General features: G+C 35.4%; 2 long non-coding RNA genes across 10 annotated transcripts in view; one reads left to right on the forward strand and one right to left on the reverse strand.

Moving 5' to 3' along the window:
- Positions 1–2,174, forward strand: part of LOC136845092 (uncharacterized) — a 35,255-nt gene extending 33,081 nt beyond the window's left edge. For all 9 annotated transcript variants that reach the window (XR_010855066.1, XR_010855067.1, XR_010855072.1 and 6 more), the window contains one exon: positions 1,179–2,174. This is a non-coding gene — a long non-coding RNA (uncharacterized lncRNA). The remainder of the gene's footprint in view (positions 1–1,178) is intronic.
- LOC136845087 (uncharacterized) lies at positions 1,047–11,512 on the reverse strand. The gene is made up of 3 exons (XR_010855062.1): positions 11,379–11,512; positions 6,755–6,921; positions 1,047–2,563 (listed from the first exon to the last, which is right to left on the reverse strand). It is a non-coding gene; the product is annotated as an uncharacterized lncRNA (long non-coding RNA).
- Positions 11,513–21,514: the final 10,002 nt, after the last annotated feature.

Genomic DNA, 21,514 nt, shown 5'->3' on the forward strand with positions numbered 1-21,514 from the left:
GCAGCCTTTGTTAAGTATGCCTCGATTGATTTAACACTGTAATTTTCTTATGTTTCTATATTTAATTTGTTTCAGCTTTTTCACCCTATTGGTTTCTAGTTATTTTTCCATCATAAAGTCATTACGTTTACTTAGCATATTTGCATATGTATGAAATATCACACACTCCCTGGTACGTTGGTGCTTGAGCATACAGTTCCCCGAGGTCCCCTAGTGACAAACTTTATCACTTCTGTCTTTGCTGACTTAATCACAGCCATGTTTTCTCCACACCTAGTGTTAAATTGCTATTTTCACTCTTAAATCATTCATTGATCATTCTTCATATTTTTAGTATTCACTTGTGGCAAGACCATCCCAAAGTTTGTACCATGAGAAATGGTGGTACAGTAAATTTGGCAAGCAGAATCATTTATTTGCAGCTGAATGGTATCTGCTATAGATTAACCTGAAAATATGTTGGGCATTGAGGTAATTCTCTGGGCTTCCCTTGAGTATGTTTTTGCTATGCTTTAAAATAACTAGTTGCAGAACTTTGGCAGCATGGAAGATATATATACCATCATGAACAGCTGGGGCAAGATAACACGGATTCCATTAAAAGTCCCACCTTTTGTGCAGTTAGCAGCAGCTATTTAGACTAAAATTTAGTGGGGTGTGAGTAATAAACTAAAATAAATTTATAAAACCCCAATAAATTGCCTGCCTCCCATCCCTTGAGAAGCAGGTGGGTTTGTGATTGTGAATAGAGTATTTATATATGCAGTGAAATGTGTATTGACTTTTTTGGAAGAGTAGGCTTGTATTGAAAAATTTTTAAAAATGAATTTGAAGTTTAATCCTTTTAGGCAGAATTCAGTATTGGTTTGCTGTCCTATATTTCAACCAACTTGGTTCCTACATACCAACTTAGGTGTTGTCTTGAGTAATTTGCATAATATAATTTCCAAGATTATGCTGATTGATTTCCTTTCATGTTTGTATCCACCATTCCGAGTAATGTGGGTATGAAGAAAGATTTTGTTTAGGTTATATATAGAACTGCATCATGGTAATTTTTAGTTTAACATTTTAAACATGATAGCTTTGAAGTAAAACCACCAGTATATCCAAACCATAAAAAAGTAGATTATCATCATGCTAACTAGATATGTTAACAAAAGCATTTTTATTTTCAGCCTGCGAGTTACACCACCTCTGATCATTCAGCATTTACCTTGGTATTAATTGGCTGTAGGGCAACTGACTTTTGTTTTCCACCCACTTACATTGAGAGTTGCAGTCATACTTCAACTTCAAACTTCTAGCATTTGTCACCACAAGGAATGGTGGAAGACACTGTTTTTATACAAACCAGTGAGGAGCTCTAATGGCTTGTGCTGCATGACAGTATTTATGGACCCAGCTGAGAGCAAGGCATGTTTCATTTATTGCTGGTGACTATAATATTAATCATTGTATGTCTAGCATAATTCAGTTACAAACTTAAATTCAGCCCTTCTTCATTCATTCAAGCAGTTTTACAGTAAGGCCTGCTAAGAGAGTCGTCTTAAGTACGTTATTGCATGTCTAGCATAATTCAGTTACAAACTTTAAATTCAGCCTTTCTACATTCATTCAAGCAGTATTACAGTAAGGCCCGCCAAGAGTGTCATCCTAAGTATCAAAGTAGTTTTACAATAATCTCTTTGTAGACCTTCTTCTGGAAAGAAATATCCTTGTGAAACCACATCAGGCATTTTAGGTAATTTTCTTTGTTGGGGACTGATACATAAAACACTGATGGCATCAGTGTTTTATTTAACATCACGGCCCACCAGAAAGGTCATCTAAATTTTATCATTGATGAGGTTCACTTGAATATGTTTTCCCTGATAGGGACTATAGAGAATTTTGTGGAACCACTGTGACAATACTTAAGATGAAATTCGTGGTAGCACTAGCTGTAATACTGCTTAAAAAGTAAAGTAGCAGAGCTGTAAGTTAATTTACAAGGAACATTCCTAAAAAAATTGTTGGTAATTCATTTCTGTCCCTAAATCAAAATTATGCTGTAAGACATTTCGATTCCATGTAGGAATCAGTGATTTTAAATTACTGTTGATTGTCCAATAGTAAACACTATGTAGTACATACACTTTAATTAAAATAGGTAATAAAACCTATATGAACAATGAATTTTTTTTTATTCATTATTGCAGCTTATATTGGCATAATTGGCACACTAGTAAATTTTTTTTTCCTTCAACTAATTAGCACCTGCAAAATGAGCATTTCTTGAAAACTTGCAGTTATTTCGAAATATCTTCTTCCTTCAGCATCCACAAAATAAGCATTTTTTTCTTGAAAATATGCAGCTGAAGTACCTTTCTTCAGCCAATCGAGCATTTTTCTTGAAAACACGCAGCTGAAGTATCTTCCTTCGCTAATCAGCATCCACAAAATGAGCATTTTTTTTTTCTTTCTTTCTTATGTGGCTGAATATTTCAGCCACATATCTGCAAAATGAGCATTTTTCCTTGAGAATGTGGAGGTGAAATACCTTCCTTTAGCCAATCAGCATCTGCAAAATGAACAAGAGTAAGTAAAAATCTGGAAAGTTGACAAAACTATAAAGCATGTAAAAATCTGGAAAGTTACCCAAGCTATAAAGCATGTAAAAATGTTACCCAAACAGTAAAGCATGGTTTGTATTCAGAAACAAAACTGAATACCACTGTCCACTACTGATAAGGACAGCAGTCATAACACTCAGAATCCTCAAGAATTTCTAATGAAGGGTCATTACCTTGTCATGTTGACAAAATTGAAATGATTTAAATGAGATCTGCTTGAGGTTAAAATTAATTTTTTCTTCTAGACAACACTAGCAACAAATTATGGATCACTATGATGTCTCCTCATGCACTGCTGTCATATGACAGTACAATAGTAGATTTTGATAACTTTATATTCCCCATTGTTACAGAAAAATAAGCTGGAAGCTCTCTCTTTATCACACATCTGTAATATAATATTCCTTACTAAAATGGTGTAAAACATCATTACAGTATTTCAAATACAGTTCCCACAATTCGAAACAACCTACCTGTTTAGTACACAATTTTGCACACTGACTCGATGAAAACTAAATTTCCTTACTTTACAATTACCCATGTATTTACATTTGCATGAAGTAACACTAGCTTAGTCAAATTTATAAGATGCAAATCTAATCAATATCATGGGAGTCTAATACACTTCTACCCATTAAGAATTCTCTCACTGGTCTATACATCACTTTCCAAAAACTTTGAGTAAGAGTGTGAAGTACGTGTAACAGGTGTATGTAATGCTTTACTTCTATCTGCTGTAAAAGAAACCAATCTTCCCATGTAACCATGGAGAATAAATTTCAGGCAAACAACAGCCTTAAGTGAATTTCAGCTATAAAATTGTCACAATATAATTAGCATAATGTATTAAAACATACACTTCCATGCAATTCAGAACAACTGGACAACTGAAATGCAATTCAGAACAAATGGACAACTGAAAATATGAACACTGAAATTGTACTGTTGACAAAAAACAATTGTACTGCTGACAAAAATCTGAAAATATGAACACTGTGAAATTGTACTGTTGACAAAAAACAATGTTTAAAGTGCACAAATAAATTATCCAATAAAGGTACAGTTCGCAATACCCTGCAGATCTGAGATATTAAATAATATTTATTGCAAAAGTTAGGTAAAATTTCAGAAAATTACAAAAATATGAGCTGTTTTGCTCCCATTATGCAACCCAAATAGAAAATACAATAAGGTCCAATAACATGAGTAAAGCTAAGTTCAAGATAAATTTAATAAAAAAATATTGTTTTATAAATATACTGCCCTGCCTTGAATGCACTTAATGTATTAATAACCACTAGGAATAATGCTGTCAGTTAACCTCATGTGGAGACTATGCATTACTAAAGGGTATTCATAGTCTCCCTTCAGACTTGACTATACCCAGCTTACAGCCTTTTACTTCAACTCCAATCCTGCTCCATCCTCTTCTACCTTGGCTAACCAACCAACATTACATCTTAGCACAACTGTAGAGTTTTCCCCAAGTTTCACCTCTAAAGCCATGAAATTCATCTTAGTTTATGGACCTCTATCTTGCTGTCCAACCAGTCTAGCTCCCTCTTTTCACTGTCTTAAGCACTCAATGGCACTAAGTACCTCAGTGCTGGGCTTTGTGACCTATCATTCCAGACTCACTGGATTATAATACAATTAATACAAACCGAGAATTTTATGAAGATACGGTGTTCCACAAGCTTATGCAACTTCTGAATAACCATGGCTGGTTCAAGTGTTTAGCCTAACCCTCCAAATCAATCATCAAAAGCCTATACAAGAGCTCACCTCAAGGATCAGGGTTCACATCATGAAGTGTTCTTAGTTGTAAAAACAGGAGCAAGGTAGACATTTAAAAAGCTGGACAGGGATACTAATACAGTGGAAGTCAGTATGAAGACCCATAACCACTCTTAAATGGGTGCTTCTTGGTAATGTGTTGCTGCAAAGCAACCATCTACCAGATTAATGGTCCACAGAAGGGGACCAACAGCTAAGTGACTTTTAAATAATCCAATGTGAAGTACTTGTAAAAGAGCCTTAAGATACAAAATTGCCTGGAATAAATAAACTACTTGTGTTTCCTGCGCTTGCCCTGTAATGGGTTATTTGGTGAGAGTATAGGATGAAAACATTGAGTATATGTTCCACCTAAAGAAGAATTTGTGAATAACAAAGAGCTTAGGATCAACTCATGCTGCCTTTCGGTCATGTGTAAAAGGCTAACACAAGCCCAAAAGCCACAAGGGGTCAATTGTTACTTTTCCAGATCATTTTTTATATAGGTGCTTCGTCCATGTGTAGATGAAAGGCAAGCCCCTACCCCAATGATAAAGCATTACTTAGGTGACAAGATCTGGATGCAAATGTAGGGGGAAATCCTGCAGGAATAATCCTTATTTATCTAGATTACTTGAGAATTCCGAAGTCACTAAATTTAGATATAAGAAAACCAAATACAGAATTGACCCAAGAAAACAAATTAAGGGAAAAGGAAGGAATGCTAGAAAAATAACCATTACTAGGTTGAAAAATGATCCTTCAACAAGGTTAAGAAATTTATAAAAGTAATCCTAAACCGAGTATGAAACTAAATGTATATGTCAATATCCCCTTTCCTAAAAGGGTACGACTAACACTTTGGTATCTAACCTTGATTCTGAAGAAATTTGTTGATTACGAGGTAACACCAACGTTACCTCAGTCCTTCCTGAAAAGGTCAAGTTCAAAGGTAAGTAAAAAGTGAAAAGATATGAAAAGCCTCTCTGAAGAGTAGGTAAGGTGGAGCAAGCAGACTTTTGAGGAAAATCCAAATGTTATGCAGGAAAACCCCTACACTATTCCTTCTCTACGTCTACTGAAAAGCCCAAATTGGGCAGGGGTGCTGTGCTCCCTATTCTTGCCTGTAAAGTCTACCATATGCTCAAGAGAACCACCAATTGCTTCAATATGGCTACTTTGTCGTATCATGTAAAGAGGGTACGGTAGAAGAGCATACCGATACGTATTAAAGCATATGAATGTAATCAATCTAGATACGCAGTGACTTCTAAACCAAGTCAATAGAAGTTAGTGACATCTCTGAACCAACTGCTAGGCACAAAGATGACTACAGCCTAGGACAAGATCAAAATGTTCAGACAAAACTTCACTGGACATTGAATAAGGAAAGCCTGTACAATCCATTGTTTGGACATGTGCTTCATAAACTGAATGACCTATCAGAAGATGACAACTGTCTCTACAATCTGCAAATACATCATAGAGAAACATTATTAGTGTTTACAATATTATGAAGAAATAAAACTTTTCCAATTCTAAGGCAATGATTACTTTTTTGTAGAATAATCCAACCGCACCTCTATTAACCTACAGTTAATAAAAACCCTCCAGGTTTACACTGTACGTCAAAATTACAGTAAAAACTACATCATTATATCAAAAAACAAATTCATGGATGTGTATTTAAGTAATCTTCATTGAAAGTCCCTACTCTTTCAAGTTCTAACTTCTAAAGTTAATCTACAAATTAAAACTGACATTCAATGTTGTAGAGACATTGTACATTTTGTCATTGATTTGTTTTCTACAGCTCTAGCTAGACTCGCAAACATTCCTTTTTGTCACTGTCCCTGAAGTCAGAAAAGGAAAGCTAGCACCACTCCAAGGTACTGCCTGAATACAAAGCAGCCAAGTCTTGAGTAGTAGTTTCACTTACCGGCAGTTCATGGAAAAGGAGACAAGAATTGATATGGTTCACTCAAAGTCTTGTTTGACATGAATGTTACAGGAATGTTACTGAAACTGCCTTTTGCTGTTCACTGGGAGGCCTCTTAAAACTATGAAGGCCTGGTGGAAGATCTCAATTGGAAACATATGCCATCTTGTAAAGCCACAGAGCTATAAATTACAAAAACATGCAACTATTTCTGCCAAGCTGTAATTTCAACATGGATATCACTAACTTAACTAAGTAATAACCAATCTCATATCACCTGAATCTTGGATAGGGTAAAACCTGAAATACCTTTTCTAACAACCCCTATACCCGAGTGGGGTCTTAAGATTTTTCAATTTATTAAATATAAACTTTGTCCCAAAGTCATTCTCATCTTGAAGTCTATTACAATACTGTATCTTACCCTGAATTCAAATAATGAAGCTGAACTCTCATTAGATTCCTCCTTATCAAGGTGGGGGTTCCATCCAGTTCCTTTTGGGTGAAGGATAAAGTTCAAGTCTTGATTTTGGTCTTCAAAATACTATACTGCAAACAACTCTGCTACTCCACAGTACAGTCACAAAGTCACTGAAATGCAAAAAAATAATGAACATGGCATTCAGCATCCTGAAACGCAAAACGCAATAAATATATGTCCAACTGCTCCTTGTTCAGGTGAAAATTACAGTGAAGACTACAATGCCATGGGCATGATTAAGATTTATTAAATATTACAGTAAATTAAAGTTCATAGAGCACTAAGAAAAGTAATGGCTGGTTCAAGTCTTACCAAAAGAGCTTCTAGCATCAATAAATGTCCTGGGATTTCATTGAATTGCACATGTATTTTAAATCCTCTACATTTTCCCCACTTAAGTAAAACTTGAATATCACTTGGAAGCATCTGAGGGCAAAGTCCTAGGTCAAACCCTTCCCTCATGTAACACCAGAAGTAACACAAGAAGAGTGTTAATATCCAATAAGTGAACTGATTAATACCAAGCATGGGACAGTTCCCATAACAGGAACCATGGACATCTGTCTCAAAGACCTTCCCAAAGGGAAACATGACTAAAATGACAACACTCCCAGTTGGTCCCTAATAGGAACAAGACCAATGCTCCCTCTACAGGAGAAGGAACACTCAAAACAAATCCTGGAGATCACTTAAACTCGAGACTGGATGTCCCTTCTTCAGACCTCTGCTGCACCAGTAAAAGTCGAGGAAAACCGGAAGCAGCGAAAGGGCCTGAAGTACAGCAAGGACCCAAAGACAAGGCAAGGGATCCTTTGAGGAAAAATACCTAATCTGCCATACATTGACTAGTAGAACAAATACTTATACAGTATTTCTAATTCTTTTGCGGGAAACCATGCACGTGATAAATGTAAATAAGTGATTTATTAAGAAGAGAGCCTGCCTGCCCTACCCATTTAGAAACGGTAATACATGTACAGGTATCACCAACTAGAGCATCACTATGAGGCAAACTGCAGCAAATTAAACCAACCTTAACCTGAGGTAGGGCAATATATCATACCAGGCAGGGAAGTCATTGCCTCCTGAAATCCTTCCCCATCCCCTACCCCTATAATTTTGCCTAAAATGTATGACAAATGGTAAAGGTTAGATAAAATAGCAAGATGGAAGAGCATCACACTAAATAACAAAAGTAGGTACATTTTTTAACAACAAGCCTGTTGCAAATTTACCCCTGAGTAGACAATGGGTATGCATCATAACCTAACCCATCCTAGACTACCTAAGGTGCACCATATTGCAGATTCATCTATACAGAAGGTTCCAACTAGGTTGTTTTGTAAAATATCCATATTTAAATACAGGAAAGTTATAACTTCTACATCATAAAAATGCTCAGTAACCACACATTTGAAACAAGTCACCGAGAAAAGTTCATTTATTCTTGGACATAATCTCATAAATGGCTATAATTTTTTGGTTCTGTTTGAAACTTAAATGTAACTACTGTGCAATTACAACAGACTGGAATAACAAGTATTAAAGCGAACCTTTTGGTAAACACAGTTTATGGAGCCAATACTGATGGAATTTAACCACTAATAAGCCAATTCAGGGAAATACTGGGGCAAGAACCACAGTATCTTAACCATAACATTACACACATTTAAACAACTAACTCAATCATGTTAAATTATACTCTGCAACAGTACTTAAAGCTTAATGTGACACATGACATCCAAGGCTTGACAAAGCATTTTTTTTTTCAACTCTAGGTACTGGTTATATCACTAAATCTAGTACTCTTTCAAGTGGTGTAGATACTCTAATTGAGGTCTGTATATTAGATAACTTCTGCAACATTAGCCTACCAACAGCCAATGTTAATAATAAAAAAGTGATAGCTAATTAGCCCAAACCATCAGAGAAGCAAGCAACCACTTGGAGAGGATTTCCATACAGTAAAATTTAATCAACACTGCACAGGTTACTTCTTATACACAGGCTGGCCTATCCTAGCCTAAAATGTCACGTTACAAAAGAGTGATATGAAGCTTAGAAAAAAAAAAATAATTATCCTATGTTACATGCAACCTTCTAGAACAAGAAACCAGTTATAGGTACTTGAAGACATGGTGGGTTTCTTACCAGCATCAAATTTAACAAGACTAATAATCAAAGGATGGTTTTTTATTTTTTTTGTCTCATAGAATGAAAGTGAAGTTATTAATATGAGATGTATTAACAAGATATTGGAACCATCTTTTATTAATTATAAATTTCCATATACTATATATATTATTCTCATGTTTTCTGACTCCTTCCAGTTTTTACCATCCAACACATTCAGTACAATAATGGCTGTCCTGTGTGTAAAATGTAGTAGTAAATAATGTAAAGCTAAGTTTAAAAAAAAGTATGCTTGAAAAACTCTTTACAACCATTCACAACACCTTTTGAATGACCATAAAGTACACTTTTGGTTGTACAGCACAGTAACTCACTATATGAACTCCTTCTGTTTTTTGACATTGAGTCAGCTACTGGGGTTTGCCCAATAGCAGCAAGCACGAATATTAAATCTCACTGAAGTTACAGAAGGGGGGTATATCTGCACCCAAATATTAAAAACATAGTGTATCCTCCTCCTACTAGTGAATCACGGCACTCTGCCTACCAATCTGATACAAGAAATATGTTGAATGTGTGCACTCCTAAAGAGGTCTAGTGGAGTTCACTTTTGCCAGGAGCTGGAGTCTTGCGTTTGGTTAGGGAAAGTTAGGTTAGATAGCATGCCTGTAATTGTCCTTGTCACATCAGTGTGTTTATTAATTTGTAGGCAACAGTATCATGGAGGTAAATTCATTGCTTTCCTCAGAGATGATCTACAGTTTTCTTACAGCTCATTACTCTTGGTGAAAGCCACTTTCTTGTTTCTCCTACCATCTATATCTAACCATTATTAGGGGCCACAAGTAAGAAACCAGGTTTACCAGTGGGGAGGGTGCCAAGACAGAGGAAATCATACTAACAGCACTGATCAAACTTGGTTACGTCACAAAATGTGCAACTGGAAAAATACACAGTTCATTAGTGGGATCATACCAGAATGCATACAAATGAGACAAAGTAATTAGTGAGATACACCCTCAGCTAAGCTCCCATACGATAACCTGGGCAATTGGGTCCTACCACGTCACTAAGGGGCCTTGGCCACAACAAACTAAACTAATACAATGCTCCATAAATCTGAGCAAAATACAAGGATACATCCCAACTTTATGACATCAACATGGGGCTCCAGGTACTAATCTTAACTAGGGAGCCATCACTCTTGGACACCTCAACCTGACCTAATCAAGAGTGCCTTAATCACACTGTGGAATACTAGGATTTGCACTGCTGATTTCCCAATCTGGCATGCCTGACCAAGAGCATTTTAATTTATAGAGTATCCTATGATACCAAGTCCTAACTGGAAAGGAGACTTTCCCTGGCCCTGGAAATAGACAGTTGCAATTCACCACCTGGTGGTCATTGCACTATGCTTTAGAATTTTGGATGTGGATTTTGCTTAGCTTATTTTTGCTGTTCCACGAGAAATTAATGCATTATTTCATCAGTCCCCTGACAATGCAAGTCCCTGACTTCCTGCCTAAAATCACTTGGTTTCAGATTAAGAAGGTGAAGCACTGTACAACTGAATAAATCCTTACAAGTGGGGATTACAATAACCTTAACATCATTATACTCGCCAATCAAGACTTTCACAATGTAGCCATCGTGTTGAAAACAGCAATTTGGAAAATTATGACTGTTTGAGGCAATTTGGAAAATTATGACTGTTTGAGAGAATTCACATAGTGTTGATGGGGTAAAAGTGAAAAACCTATTACATAAATCATAGAATTAAAAATTACATGCTTCATTGCTGATAGGGCTTCTTAAGAGTAGCAAACAGGTGATTGACCATTCACATCAAATTGCAATGTGAAAAAGCCAAAATGCTTGCTGCTCATATTTGGGCTTTACAATAAAAATTAAAAATTTTCCATAATTCAAGCACCAGTGATGTAGAATTCCGTTTTGGTGTGAAATTGGCTAGAACTATCACATAACCTTGGTATTTCTGTTTTGGTGTGAAATTGACAAAGTATTACATACAGTATTAACATACAACTAGATTTGTTAGTGCAATTCTCTACTGCATTCTGTTAATCCCCTACTCAAAAAACCGTTCCCAACTTGGGACCTCATGCTGTTGCCTAACCTAGCCAATATGGAGGGTGATTGGGGGGGGTGGCAAAAACTGAAGTTCTAAGCATACACTACAGTCTGTCAATAAAACAGGCTAATGCACAAGAAGTCGAAAAATATTAACCATAACTTCTCAAACTGCAGGCCGCAACTCGTATACTGTACTACATTTTCGCATAAAAAACGAACAGGCTATAGGAGTAGGCTAACCTGTCAAGTTTCACTGCCATGACAAAAATGTAATGTATTATCAAGAAATAAACTGCCATATTTTGACAATTATTTGCACTCGACTAGCTTACCTCACCTTGGAATATAATATAGGTCGAGGGCATTATGGCATTTGAGTTTCACGTTCCACATACGTCTCACAACGTCTAACATTTAGGATTACCACTCAGGCGAACTGTCTATGAAATGAAAAATAATTGACAAAAAAAGTACTTGGTAACCGCAAACTTTTTTTATATAGTCAACTAACAATCTAGATTATTTTCTGTTGCGATCAAATAAAATCTATTACGTCACAGAAATATGAATATAAAATATTTGTAATTGTTAATATTAGTATTTATGATTAAAATCATCAAATAAAAGCCAAAAATACGAAAAACTAAAGATTTTTATTCATCAAACTCTGGCAATGCATACAGCAAGGTCGAGCCCACACGCGAAAAGATGGAAAGCTTCCCGTGAAAAATGGAGAAAAGTTTTATTGGGTACATATAGAGACGTTTAACTTAGCCGTGGAATTTGATATCATGGGCGCTGCAATAATAAAGGGTTGATTTTTTTAAAATTCAGATTCTCATACTTAGTTTTTCTCAGAAGAGATTTTAAAAAATTCGTGATCGATTATGCATGTAGGAGTCTTATTAAACTCTAACGTAAGTACAATGCGCCTTTCAATACATTAAAATTTCTCTTAGATAAGGAAAGACAATCAAAAGATAGACCATACCTCCTCAAAACCAAAGTGAAATATTTTTATCACATAGGTGATAGATGTGCGTATCTGCAATGAGGTATAAAAAAAATTACGTTAGTTGAGTGTTTCAGCAAGAATTTGCAACTTTAACTTGGCAATGCTTTAAAAGATGACGTATCGTGTGGTGTAGAGGTGACTGGCTCCAAGTGAGGAACTCAGACTTCACAGTAGCTCTGCCACGGCAGTTAATACAATCAATGCAGTCCCTACCCGGATAAAAGAAGGCTGAGCGTTTGACTGGCATATCTGCCTTGCTTATAAAACATACATAATGATAGTTACAACAATTATTCTAGTGAGCGAGACAGTGAATTATAAAACTTTGTCACGAAGGTCACTGAGTAAGCTAGTGTATATGAAAAAAAAAGAACAATAGTCTTACCCTTTGCTTTAGCGTGAAGAAAATTATCGAAAGACATTGATACTTACATGCGACAGGTATTGCATAATGCATATCATTTATGGAAAGGCTCACGTCAGCACAGGGTAGTCGATGCAGAATCGAACGCTGTTCCTCGGACAAAGAACACTGGGAGAAGATAATATTCAAATATTGTTAGGCTTTCCTTTCTCGTTCCTTTGCCAAAGAATGCATAGGCTAATGATTAATTTTATGTTGTCCACATCAGCGGAAATTTTAATCAGAGATCAAAAGAAATAATGGTAGAATGGTTATTAAATTTCTTAGATAAAATCTATTATTGTGCCTTCAGAGATACTAAATTATCGAAGACGTTCTCTCTCTCTCTCTCTCTCTCTCTCTCTCTCTCTCTCTCTCTCTCTCTCTCTCTCTCTCTCTCTCTCTCTCTCTCTCTCTTTCATTTATGCCTTTGTTTATTCACAGCACTCACTTTTCCAAACATTTTCAACTCCTCAAATACAAATCAACTTTTAACTGCCAGATTTAAGTACATTATAGCTATGGCAGCGCAGATACGGAAAAACTCATCCTCAGAATTGCATTAACTTGAAAATTAATTTCACTACAATATAATATACAAAAATATTGTCAATAACAAATCTTGGAAATAGTCGGTTCCTCATTGCAGTTGAAAGGGAAACTAATTCAGGAATTCATAAGAATTGTTGTATAATTTGCTCCCCTCGCGTCAACTGATTTTGTGACATTACTAGGCAAACCACAACTCTTAAAATGCGAAAAAATGAATTTAGTCCCACTAAACAATACATACACTTAAATGAATATTGCAAAAAGAATAATTCGCTTTCCAGTAACAGGTAGCATGCTAGAATACAGTTTTCGTCTGCAGTATTACCTGACGACATAAATAAAGAAAACCATTTAAAACCTTTGATTAATGGCAAGTAGTCCAACCCCTCCTTGCTTGAAATATGATCTAAAATAATTGGGTTTTGTGACGAAATATGTCGGACAATTCTTACTTTCGTCGTGATGGAAACGCCACCCTTTCTGGTTTATGACGTCATCCTTTCTTGTTTACATTAGTGGTAGGCAGGAACTAGCATACTGCGGTAGGCAAGGCAAAGATAGACTATACGATTACTGTATGGCGGGCATGAATTTGAACCATTCTCACCTCCTACCTGTCATAAACAGATCGTTTCTTCATTTTTATAAGGATTTACCTTTGGAATTAATCATAATTGTAGTATCATCCAAAGGTTTTGCCGGACTTCTCGCCACTATGGTCATCTGGTACTGTTAAAACATGACAATGGTAGAACAAAGGACTCTGAATAACATGATTATAATTTCATGGATTAAAAAGTTACAACTTCGTTTCAGATCGTAACACAGGTAAATCTATTATAATTAGTTTTACAAGAGCAATATAAAATTCAGAAATTTTATCACAAGGTAGACATAACAAATAAATTTAATTCCTTAAATGTATACATATCAGAATACTTAAAGTTTTCAACTAAGTCGGCAATTCTGTCAGGGGGCTTCACCCCTCAATTTTGGCTACACTTCAGAAGGCGGGGACTTTCGAAGATGAAGAAAGCAGGATTACCAAAGGAAAAGTCAAGTTGTGACAGTTCAGGAAGTAAAAAATGGATGCTTCTGTGCAACTTATTATTGAAAAGTATGTAAGGTTACAAAAAAAGTGTATTGCATAACCCTAAATATCACTTAAAAATATCCTACCACTAGATTCGTCATTTCTTGAAGAGTAAGTGGTTGGCTATCCTACCGAGATAATCCCCACTTTGCTCAAAAACTGGTGTTACCTATGACAGATAACGAAATTTCATAATATTGCTTTTGACTCTTGCAAAAGATAAAAGCTTAAAGATTCAGCAAAAAAGAGTCCCATGCATTTCTAGCGACGAATTAATTCTGCTTTTCATCTATCATGATCAAAGGGTACCTAAATTAATGTGAATAAACCGTAATCCTCCAGTGTCTAGACAACAAACATTTTGGTATAGTGCAAACAAATCCAGTTTATGCTCCTGTTTAGAGATAGCAACTGCTTGCACACCTAAGCAGTAACATGTAGTTTAAAAGATAATGAATTCTATTTTCGAAGCCGTTTTTTCCGCCTCTTTCTCGAAAGTTGAAACAACAATGAAGCAGAAAGATTGGAAAAACAAGTTTCAGTTACAAATGTTTCTCTTCTTACATAGTCCCACCCCTCCTTACTACTGTATGGTCTAAAATAATTAGGTTTTGTGATGAAGTTCAGTGAAAAAATTTTTACTTTCGTAGCGAAGGAAACGTACCCTTTCTTGTTTATAATAATGGTAGGCAAGAACTAGCATGCCGTGGTAGGCAAGGCAAAATTAGACTATACTATTTTGGCGAGCACGAATTTTAAACATTCTCTACTTCTTTTTGTCATAAACAGATAATTTCTTAATTTTGATAGGCATTTGACTTTTGAATCATCCCTAATTGCATTCTCATCTAAAGATTTTGCAGGCTCTCTGGTCAATATGACGTCATCTGGAACGGTCCAAAAGATAGATTTGGTAGTCCAAAGGACTCTGAACAAAGATGTTACAGTTCCATGGATTATAAAGTTACAAATACGTTTTGATTCATATCACAGATGAAACCTATTATAAGAATCTTTACAAAAGCAATATAAAATTCAGAAACTGTATCACAAGGTAGATGTAATAAATGACTGTCATGTCCCTATATATTTATATAAAAATTCTTACAGGTTTTCCCCCGTAATCAGGAATTCTGTCAGCTGTTTCCACCCTCACTTTTGGCTACACTTAAGAAGGCGGAGATTGTCGAAGATGAACAAAGCAGAATTACCAAAGGAAGAGTCAAAATGTGACAATTCGGCGAGTACATAATGGTTGCGTCTTTGCCATTTAATATTAAAATTTATTTATAGAGTTCTTTTCCTATTTGTTTCATACGCCATAAAGCACCTTAAAATAACATTTTAAGGCTCGGTTCATCTTTTCTTTGAGAATGAGTGGTTGGCTATCCTAGCAAAGAAAATCCCGCTTTGTTTAAAATCGGCAACTATTCTTTATAAGATGAGGTCAACGAGAAAGAACGAAATGCCATAATTGCTCTTTACCCTTGATGAAAACAAAACTTTAAGATTCAGCAAAACGAACCCAGATGTTTCTATTAACCCATTAGTTTTACTTTTCATCTATCATGATCAAAGGATACCTAGCTAAATATGAATAAATGGTAATCAGTCTAGAGTCTAGACAACAGAGCTTGCTGGTATATTGTGAACAAATCCAGTTTATATCTACGACTTGGGGATAGGAACTGCCTGCACACCTAAGCAGTAAAACATATTATAGTTTAAGAGATAAAGTGTTCTATTATCAAAGGCGTATTTTCAGCCTCTTTCACAAATGCTGAAACGACAACATAGCAGAGATTTTGAAAAAATAACAATTGCAATTATGAATGTCTCATGTCTTATGTAGTTCCACCCCTTCTTGCTTCTGTATGGTCTAAATAGTTAGGTTTTGTGGTGATAACGAATGAAAAATTCTTACTTTCGTAGCGAAGGAAACGCCACCCTTTCTTGTTTATATTAGTGGTAGGCAAGAGCTAGCATATTACGGTAGGCAAAGCATAGACAGACTACACAACTTTGACGAGCATAAATTTTAATACTTTTCTGCTTCTTTTTTTGTCATAAACAGATAATATCTTAATTTTGATAACATTTGACTTTTGAACCATCCCTAATTGCAGTCTCATCTGAAGCTTTTGCCGGCTCTCTAGCCACTATGACGTAATCTGTAACTGTCTAAAAGACAGACTGAAGTCCAAAGGACTCTGAAAAAAAGATGTTACACTTCATGGATTATAAAGTTTCAAACACGTTTCGAATTATATCATAGATAAACCTGTCATAACAATCTTTACAATAGCAATAAAAAATCCTGAAATTATATCACAAGGTAGATGTAATAAACAAATGTCAGGTCCTTATATATTTATATACAAATACTTACAGGTTTTCCCCCATAACCAGGTATTCTGTCATGGGTTTTCATTCTTCACCTTTGACTACACTTAAGAGGGCGGGGACTGTCGGAGACGAAGAAAGCAGAATTACCAAGCGTTTTGTCAAGAAGTGACAACTCAGCGGGTACACTATGGTTGCTTATTTGCTATTTAAAATAATAAAATTACACCAAATGTTTCAATCCTATCTGTTTCATTAATCTTAACAACACTTAAAAAACATCTTAAGACTCGGTTCGTCTTTTTTTGGAGAATGAGTGGTTGGCTATCCTACCAGGGAAAATCCCGCTTTGTTTAAAAATGATCCAACAATCTCCGTAAAGTAAGACACACGAAAAAGAACGAAATGTTATAAATGCTCCTTATCGAAAAAACTAAATATTTAAGGTTCAGCTAAAGCGAATCCTAGGTTTTCTATTGACCTATTAATTCTGCTTTTCATCTACCTTGATCAAAGGGTACCCAACTTAATGGGAGTAAATCGTGATCGTCTCTACTACTGAGCATGTTACTTTGTTGTGAACAGATCCAATTTTATATTTTCGATTCAAAGCCAGCCACTAGTTGCAAACCTAGTTTAAAGGATGGGGGTAGTGTCTTAATTTTTTTTCGCCATATTCACAAAACTGGAAACAACAGTATAACAGAGAGGAAAACTTGGAATGATTATTTGGTGAAAAAAAATAACAGATTAAATCATGTACCTCTTGTCTTATAGTGCCACTTCCTTGCTTGTATAATTAAGTTTTGTGATGATAAACAGTGAAAAATTCTTACTTTCGTAGTGAAAGAAACGTCACCCTTTCTTGTTTATATTCTTGGTAGGCAAGAGCTAGCATACTGTGGTAAGCAAGGCATAGATAGATAGACTACACGACTTTGACGAAATTAATGTTAATCATTCTCTCTCTCTTTTTGTCGTAAATAGCAAACTTAATTATTTTTACAAGACTTTGACTTTGGTATTACCTTTAATTTTGGTCTTATCCAAAGATTTTGCGTGTTTTGTAACCTCCATGACGTCATCTGGAACGGTCTAAAAGACAAATTCGGTAGTCCAATGGACTCTGAACAAAGATGTTACAATTCCATGGACTACAAAGTTACAAATTCGTTTTGGATCATAACACAGATAAAGCTATTATAGATATCCTTTTTCAAAACAATTTAAAATTCAGAAGTTTTATCACGAGGTATATACAATGAATAGATTTTAGTATGTTAAGTGTTTATATACAAGTAATCAGAGTTTTCCACCAACATCAAGAATCCTGTCTAGTAATTTTATCCTCCACCTTTGGCTACACTTCAGAAAGCTGGGATTGTCGAGGAAGAAGAAAGCGGTATTACCAAAGTTTGCTTCTATGCAATATAACATTATCAAATATGTGTTTCCTTAACCTTCACAGGCACTTAAAATACATTTTAAGACTTATTTCATCTTTCCTTGTAAATAAATGGTCGGGTATCCTAACAAGTTAAACCCAGCTTTGTTTAGAAATCGGCGAATATCCTTAGTAAGTCTAGACCTATGAGAAAGACGGGAGTCACATTTCCTGTGGACCCTAATTTCTATCAATGACCTATATTTCTAATTTTCGCCCCTTATGAACAAAAGGTGCCCAACTTTATGCAAGTAAATCGAAAGCCTCTTGACAACCGAAGGAGTATATTTTTACGTCTTCGATTTGGAGGTTGGCCACTGGTTGCACGCATAGGCTATAAAACCCGAATCTAAAGGATAATGAGCTCTGTTATCGATGTCGTTTTTCTTCCGCCTTGTTCTCAGAAGCTGACACAACAGAGTAGTAGAGAGTACAACTTGGTATGGGTAGATTAACACGACTAACTGCGAATTGAGGGTCTCTCTCTCTCTCTCTCTCTCTCTCTCTCTCTCTCTCTCTCTCTCTCTCTCTCTCTCTCTCTCTCTCTCTCTCTCTCTCTCTCTTTTGGTCCTAAATATTTGGCCAGTCGTTTCATATATATATATATATATATATATATATATATATATATATATATATATATATATATATATATATATATATATGTGTGTGTGTGTGTGTGTGTGTGTGTGTGTGTGTATGTGTGTGTGCGTGTGTAATTTATTTATATACATACATATATAATACATACAAGCATTTACAATATATATATATATATATATATATATATATATATGTGTATTGTGTGTGTGTGCGTTTGTGTGTGTCTCCGTATACCTTAAAACTGTTACATTTTTGGTCCTATGTATGGAAGAAAAGTTATGGTTTTCAAAGCCGAAAACTCGTCGTGAAATTGAGTTCCCAGTAGTTTTTTTTTTACCTGAATGTTTTTTTACTCCTATTATTGTTGAATTCACGAAATCAGGAATTCTCTCCTTTTTTTGTTTTCCTAGGTCTTAAAACCCACCCTCTTGTAATATGTAGGTCTAGCACTTTCTCTATGGTTAAGCCTTGACCTTTTGCCTTTCTTTCTCTTTTTCTTGTTTTCTTCCGGTCTGAGACGAGATCATTAGGACCCCGTTTCATTGGCCTGTGGTCTAAAAGAAAAAAAAAAAAAAGACTTAAGGTACACAACCATGTGACTATGAATAATGGATGCCCATCGATGGTAAATAGGCTTTTCATGGCTTCATGGCTGTGGAAATAACGCGCGCGCACTTACACACACACACACACACACACACACACACACACACACACACACACACACACAACGAAAAGCGACGTCATTTATGAAATAAATACTTACAAAAAAAATAAAAAAGATACCTAATTGAAAATGCATATATCACGTCAGTTTACAAAATTAAATTTAGCTTCGTACACTATTGCATTAGCCTAACCGTAAATTGCGTGCCTAAGCAAAGCTCCGATGCGACATCGTTAAGTTGAGGATACATCGTTCATTATTAGTGTCATGCGTCTGATAAGAATGTGTCATATAATCAACACCTGTAAACAAATAAACTATAATAGCACAAAATTGCACAATAAGACGCATAGCCAAATGAACTTGCTTCCAAACATTGTTACAGGTTCAAATTGAACTCCAGTAAGTTAACACGCATGTGCATGACGTCACAAGCTGTAAGTCGTGCTAATGCATTTAAAACCTTCGAATTATGAGAAAGACTCAAGATAAGATACCTCTGGTATGTACAGAAAATGTCAGGTTCCTGGCGCACAGGCTCTTGTTTTCTGGGAAATGTTTGCTGCTATCGATTTCCAATAAGTTCTCTCTAAAACTAAATCATGATTCTCACTAAATACTCAGATCCACTGCTGTAATTTTAGTATTATACACCCACAGAAAAATGAATAGTGATGAACAAATTGCAGTTGAATTATCAAAAATTAATAAATAAGAAAAGCGTTCTCATATGACGTAAAAGCGAATAAAAATTTAGAGCCAAACTTTGACATATCTTAGTCCCCCACCACACTCAAGGAGTAACGTTTTCTAAAGCAAAATACAAAAGAAAATGGCTCCTTTATTTTATGATACTCTAATGTATATACGTTGATATTGTCAACTGATAACATATTGCCTCTTCGACGTCAAAACATATTACGATCCATTGTACCATATTTCGAGAGTGGAATTTGCATAATTTATAATAGTTTTTTTAAAATTACATTACATTACTATGCAAGAGTCGATAAAATCTTAAAAATAGAAGAGCCATATCACCTGTATAACTTTTAAGTACACATCGCAAAAAAAACTCTACGAGTGAATACCATAAGGAAACTTCCTATGACAGACATTAATTTCCATATTCAATATGGAGTTAATGTGGATTTTGTTAAACCATCAAGTAAACAGTGATTTTTGGCAGAGGACACGCAGTTTCACCTAGTTATGGATAATATGGAAGATATGGTGACCAATATAATGAACATAAATAAAAAGATGAAGAGTTCGATATCCAGAAAAAGACAAACTAAGTGAAGATAAAATACGATGAATATTCATAGAGTAAAAATTAAACTGAAAAAGCTTGATATTGAAAAGGTAAAAAAAAAAAAAAAAAAAACACAAGAACTTTACAAGTCCTAACTGAGACACGACCGTCTCCAGTCATAAAGGTAGGCTATACGTAAATTGAGATACATCGAAAATGTTTGCACAGAACATGGTTATTTTCTTTTTTTTTTTTTTTGCTGATCCGATGTTCAGTGTCCACAGCTGACGTAACTGAAACTAATCATGGTTAGCAGAATCTCATATTGCTCACCAGCCATAGTATACAATAATATAATCAGCCACAAGACTAGACAAATGGAACGCTATAACAGTAAATCAAATTAACTAAAGTAGCTGCAAAGTTTAATCAGCACAACAGTTAAGTTAAGAATGAGGCCTTAATCCCACTGGGTAAGGACACGCCCATCCTTCTAAAGGTTCGTCAGCTACAAATCAGTTCGAGAATATAACGGTAAAAAAAAAAAAAAAAATACGGCAGCAAAACATGTAAAAAAGTTCGCCTATAGAAATATACCACCAAAAACACAAATCCACGTTGGAGAAAGGACAGATGTAAATTAATGGAACAAAGATTGAGGAAAGTCATTAGAAACAAAACCTTGGAATACATGACACCCAGACTTTCCAGTAAGCTTTCCCCAAGAACTAAAAAATGTGAAAATTACAGAGATTTTTAACAAGAAACTAAAGGCTTATCTATTTAGGAATACAGTAGTTACGAGTATGACACCGAGGAACAAATTATTCAAGAAATGGCAAACAAATGGACCAGCTGGGTAGACCAAACATGGGCCGAAAAAAGAACTCCTAAAAATAAACATGATGATGATGACGATGACGATGATGGCATGCTAACAAAAAGTGCTGAATTTTTTTGCAAAGGATATCGCCACAGCTGGGCCATGCCAAAAGTCGCCCTTGTCTATATGCAGCGCCAGTGGGACGTGCGTTCAGTTGTGTTTTATCTATAAAAAGACCCTATCTGTACATATAGATTAGTCTATATGCAATTCAC

The sequence above is a fragment of the Macrobrachium rosenbergii genome, chromosome 2 (genome assembly GCF_040412425.1).
Source record: "Macrobrachium rosenbergii isolate ZJJX-2024 chromosome 2, ASM4041242v1, whole genome shotgun sequence".
Taxonomy (NCBI): domain Eukaryota; kingdom Metazoa; phylum Arthropoda; class Malacostraca; order Decapoda; family Palaemonidae; genus Macrobrachium; species Macrobrachium rosenbergii.